A 6,072-nucleotide genomic window follows, 5' to 3' on the forward strand; every position below is an offset into this window, starting at 1 on the left:
CCTATCACCAGTTTCTTCGTCTCCAACCTCTCCACGGCCACCCTCAATATAGCTGGAAGGCTAACATTCCTAAAACCAAGTCATCTTATGACAACTTTGCTTGAAACCTGTCTGTGGCTCCCTGTAATGGACAACACAAAGTCCCAACTTCATGGCCTGATATTTGAGTCCTGCTAAGAATTGATCCTCATTTATCCAGCCTCATCTTCTATTCTCCTTGCTGTACCATGTGTCCCAAACTAGACTACTAGCCTTTTCCCAAATGTACCCATGTTTCCTCTTATCCTCACCTTCACTATTAATCTTTCTAAGGACCAATTTAAATGTTCCCCCTGCCGCATGACATGCTAGAAAGTCTCTCTTCTTTCTCTTTCATAGCACTTAATTATAATACAATTTTAAGAAAAATTTTGATTCTTTTATCCTTCCTACTCAAATTATAAGCTTCTTGACAGTGTGAACCATCTGCTTAATCTCTAATTCAAGCAAAAGTTGTGGTTTTAGCATGCAGCCACTGGAGCAGATCTGTGCAATGAAAATATAATGTGAGCCACATGTGATTTAAAATTCTCTAGTAGCCATATTAAAAAAGTTAAAAGACATAGATAAATTTAATTGTGCTCATATATTTAAATTCATATCAAAATATTAACATTGCAATATGTAATAATATAAAAATATCATTGAGATATTTTATATTCTTTCATACTACATCTTTGAAACCTGGTGTGTATTTTTAAAGTTTATTTTTATTGAGGTAATATTGGTGTATAACATTATGTAAGTTTCATGTGTACAACATTATATTTCTACTTCTGTATACACTACAGCATGCTTATGGCCCCCCAAAATTTAGTTTCCATCTGTCACCATACCCATTTCACCCTCCCCACCACCACCCCTTCCCCTCTGGTAACCACTACTCTGTTCTCTGTATCTACATATTTGTTTCTGCTTTTTCATTTATTTTGTTTTTGTTTGTTTGCTTTTATATTACACATATGAGTAAAATCATACAGTATTTGTATTTCTCTGTCTGACTTTTTTCACTTAAGATAATACCTCAAGGTTGATCCATGTTGTCACAAAAGGTAAGATTTCATCTTTTTTATGGCTGAGTAGTATCCATTGTGTATATATATATATATATATATATATATATATACCACATATATATATACCACATCTTTATCCATTCATCCATCAATGGTCACTTAGTTTGTTTCCCTATCTTGGCTATTGTAAAGAATGCTGCAATGAACATAGGGGTGCATATATCTTTTTGAATTAGGGTTTTTGTATTCTTTAGATAAATACCCAGAAATGGAATAGCTGGATCACATGGTAGTTCTATTCTTAATTTTTTGAGGAATTCTCCTACTATTTTCTATAGTGGCTGCACCAATTTGCATTCCCACCAACAGTGTATGAGGCTTCCCTTTTCTCCACATCCTCACCAACACTTGTTATGTCTTGCCTTTTTGATAATAGTCACTCTGATAGGCGTGAGGTGATATCTCACTGTGGTTTTGACTTGCATTTCCCTGAAAATTAATGTTAAACATTTTTTATGTGTCTATTGGTCATCCATATATCTTCTTTGGAAAAATGTCTATTCAGGTCCTCTGCCCATTTTTTAATTGGGTTGTTTGTTTTTGTTGTTGTTGAGTTATATGGGTTCTTTATATATTATGGATATTAACCCCTTATCAGGTATATGATTTGCAAATATCTTCTCCCATTCAGTAGATTGTCTTTTTGGTTTGTTGATGGTTTCCTTTGTTGTGCATAAGCTTTTTAGTTTGATGTAGTCCTATTTGTTGATTTTTGCTTTGCTTTTCTTGTCTGAGGAGGTATATCCAGAAAGATTGCTAAGACCAATATCAAAGAGTATGCTGCCTATGTTTTCTTCTAGAAGTTTTATGGTTTCAAGTTTTACATTCAAGTTTTTAATCCATTTGGGTTGATTTTTGTGTATGGTGTAACACAGCTGTCTAGTTTCATTTTTTTGCACGTGGCTGTTCAGTTTTCCCAACACCTTTAATTGAAGAGACTGTCTTTTCTCCATTGTATGCTCTTTGCTTTTTTGTCATAAATTAGTTGTCCATATATGTAAGGGTTTATTTCTTTTTTTTAAATAAATGTAAATATTCTCTCTTATTTAAAAAAAATATTCATTTATTTACTTGGTTGCACAAGGTCTTAGTTGCAGCATGCAGGATCTTTGTTGCCACATGTGGGATCTTCGTTGAGGCATGCGGGATCTGTAGTTGCAGCATGCAAGATCTTTCAGTTGTGGAATGTGGGATTTAGTTCCCTGACCAGGGATCAAACCTGGGCCCCCTGCATTAGGAGCATGGAGTCTTAACCACTGGACCACCAGGGAAGTCCCTTAAGGGTCTATTTCTGATCTCTCAACCTATGTAACTGTTTTTCTGCCAGTACCATGCTGTTTAGATTAGTACAGCTTTGTAATATAGTTTCAAATCAAGGTATGAGATACCTCCAGCTTTGTTCTTTCTTCCCAGGATTGCTTTTGCTACTCAGGGTCTTTTGTGATTCTACATAAATTTTAGAATTTTTGGTTCTATTTCTGTGAAAAAAATGTCCTTGGAAATTTGAAATGGATTGCATTGAATCTGTAGGTTGCTTTTAGGTAATGTGGACATTTTAACAATGTTAATTCTTCCAATTCAGGAGCATGGAATATCTTCCCATTTATTTATGTCTTCTTCAGTTTCTTTCAACAATGTCTTATAGTTTTCAGTGTACAGGTCTTTCACCTCCTTGGTTAAATTACCAGGTGTATATTTTAAATTTACAGCATGTCTCAATTTGAACTAGTTATATTTCAAGTGCTCAATAGTCCCTTGTGGCTAGTGGCTATCAAATTGGACAGTGAAGCTCAGGAGTCTTGCTGCCACAGTTCAAATCCTGGCTCTGTAACTTATAGCTGTGTGATCTGGACTAATTGCTTAACGCCTATGTGCCTCAATGTGAGTATCTATAAAATGGGAACAATAATAGTACCTACCTCTGCAGTGAAGATAAATGACAAAATGTGAGTAGAGTGCTTTAGTATCATCATCTTTGTAGTTACTGCAGGGTCCAGAGAACATCCATGATTGCCAACAATGAAGGCTTATTGAGTTGAACTGAATTCTGCTGAGTTCCTCAAATAGTGGAAGGATTAAAAAGTAATGCTTTGGAGTGAGAGGGTCATAGGTTCAAACTCTAGTCCTGCCCCTTCTTAGCTCCATCTCTGACTCCACTTCTCTCACCCCAGCACCCCTCTTGTCTTTTCTGCTCTGTAACACCACTTTAATAGCTATACCTACTCAGGTAGGTGCCTATGCTCCTTTATATCTGGACAGGAAAAGCCCCTCTGAGATCGATAACCATCTCCACTCTCCACATCTCCCCCTTACTGCGCATGTGCAGTTGGTCAGTGGCAGCCGTTTTGTCTCACTTTCCTCCCCGTCCCCCGCCCTGACATGACTTTCTGAACTCTTCCTCAAACATGGTTGCTAAGTTGTTAGAAATCATTGCTCTGACCAGCAAGCACCTAGGTAGTGTATTTTGTTATAAATGATTTATCCTTATTCCAGGCTTTGTAGCAACATCAGCCCAAATGCACAAACTCAGGGGTAAAACCTCAGTCGCAACTGCCCTCCAGTCATCTCTATGACCTTAAATCAGTAATTCTCAGTGTGGTATGGGGAAGACAAGAATCAGAGTCACTTGGAAGAAAGTGTTAAAATATAGATTCCCAGGTCCCACCTAGATCTGCTGGATCAGAATCCCTAGGCATAGAGCCTGGGGATCTGACTTATTTTTTTTTCTTTTTCTAAGCAACTCTCAATTGCAAATCCACATGAGGATGGAAGGAAGGGTAATGAGAGCATGGAGGATTGTATAGAAAAAGAGGGTGGTAGTGTCAAAGAAAAACTTTGCTCATCTCACGCTTTTTCATTTTTTACTCTTCTGTTCCCCCTCACCCACGAAGGGCAGAGCGTAGGCAGTGGCAGAACTATTGCTGGTTGTTCTGACTCTGCATCCAGAACTTACTGGGAAGCCTGCTCCTGTGTCCAGGTTGTATATACACTTAGGACAATTTGCCTAATCAGGTTATAGAAGTATGTTAAAAGGAAGTAATGGTATGGCATGTTCCCCTTCCTAGGGCTGTAAACTTTTTAACAGGATTCTAGGAAATAAATCTTAAATGACCTATGATAGAATTTCAACCCTGCAGCAGATCGGTGGAAAAGAGAGGGAGCTACTGAGAGGTGGAGACCCAGAGAGAGGAGATTAAGGAGAATTGCAGCAATTCTTTTTTTTTAAATATGTATTTATTTATTTGGCTGCATCAGGTCTTAGTTGCTGCACGCGGGATCTTTCATTGCGGCTTGTGGACCCTGTTCTGAGGCTTGTGGGCTTCTCTCTAGTTGTGGCATGCGGGCTCCAGAGCACTCAGGCTCAGTTGCTGTGGAGCACACGGGCTTAGTTGTCTCGCAGCATGTGGGATCTTAGTTCCCTGACCACGGATGGATCCCGCATCCCCTGCATTGGAAGGCGGATTCTTAACCACTGGGCCACCAGGGAAGTCCCCGAGAATTGTAGCAATTCTGCTGATATATTGTGCTGGCAATTAACCCATAAAGGGACTCATTTTCTATGTTGCTCCCTGGAAACAACCCTCTTAGGGAATCACTGGGTGCTGCCAGGTAGCATTCTTGTTTAGCCTGAACCCTGGCCTAAAAAGCATCTCGTTCCTAGGAAGTGTATGCCCCTGTAAAGTGCACTGTGCATATGATGGTGGCTCCAGGAGTCCAGCTGGACCTTGGCAAGACCACAAGGCTTGGTTAGCAAATCCAATGGAAGTGGATGGTGGCTGGCCAGATCTATTTGGTGACCTTAGTTGTTCTCCCTTCTCTCGTCTGTGTGGGTATTGAGTTAGGTCTAGTGTTATCAATTACAGTGTTTGTATGGGAATGAATTTTTTAAAAATCATGAACCATTTTGCCTAAAGAAAGAGTCATCACATTTTAATTAGAAAAGCCATGGTAATAGGCAGCCATCCTTATGTGTTCAACAGGAATCTGCAAATCGCCTATTTGGTATGCAGTACTGTGCTCTGTGCTGTCTCTTTGTCCTAGTGGGTCCCTTTGCCAAGAATGCATGACTGCTTCCTAATCTTGTCTTTTAAGACAAAGCTTAAATTTATCCTCCTCAGTCTTCCCAAGTCTTAAGTGACTCACTTGCCAGTCACTCTCCATCACATCACCTGATTTTATCTTCTTCATAGTGCTTTTGTGTACCTGAATTTATCATTTCCTTTTCCCCTCTCTCTCTCCTTCACTTTCTCCCTCTCTCCCTTTCTCTCTCCTTCCCTCACTTCCTCCTTTTCTCTCTCTTCCCCTCTCTTCCCCCCCAACCTCTAGAATGTAAGCTCCAGGAAAGAAAGCACGTCTTGTCTCTCAGTTCAATATTCCCAGTGAGTAGCCACTCAAAAAATATTTGTTGAGTACATGAGTGAGACACTTGGAAGATAGGAGTCTTCAGCCAGGTCTTAAAGGGCTTGTCCATGGATCAGAAGGGAAACTAGCTTTCCAGGTGAAGAGACTAGAATAGAAGGATCAATGACCTGAGTATGTTGGGGGTTGGAGGGGGATCAGAGGGGAGCAGCCAGCTCATGGCCCAGGGGCCAGGCTAGGAAGCACTGAATGCTGTCATTGGAGGAATGGGAAGGTATGGAGGGAACAGGAAGAGCACGTAGGATGCAAAACCACAGATGCTAGGGTGAGGATGTACATGATTTAAAGAGCAGTGAGGGAAAAAATCATTTGGTTATTGAATAGGAAGAAATAATGAAAACAGGGTTTAACAGAGTTTATCCTAAAAGAACAAACTAGAGCAAAATCCAGTCAGGTTCTACAAGTGCACTTGTTCCTTAAGTAAATCCTTGTGGGTGAACACAGCCTAGAACAGATAACTGCCTCACCTCTCTCATGCTTCTTTTGTCCTTTCCATAAAACAGGAACTTAAGCAATGTCATCAACAATAATGATACAA

Source organism: Delphinapterus leucas, chromosome X (genome assembly GCF_059928025.1).
Source record: "Delphinapterus leucas isolate spDelLeu-1000000601 "Yukka" chromosome X, BTC_Dleu_Yukka2, whole genome shotgun sequence".
In the NCBI taxonomy this organism is placed as follows: domain Eukaryota; kingdom Metazoa; phylum Chordata; class Mammalia; order Artiodactyla; family Monodontidae; genus Delphinapterus; species Delphinapterus leucas.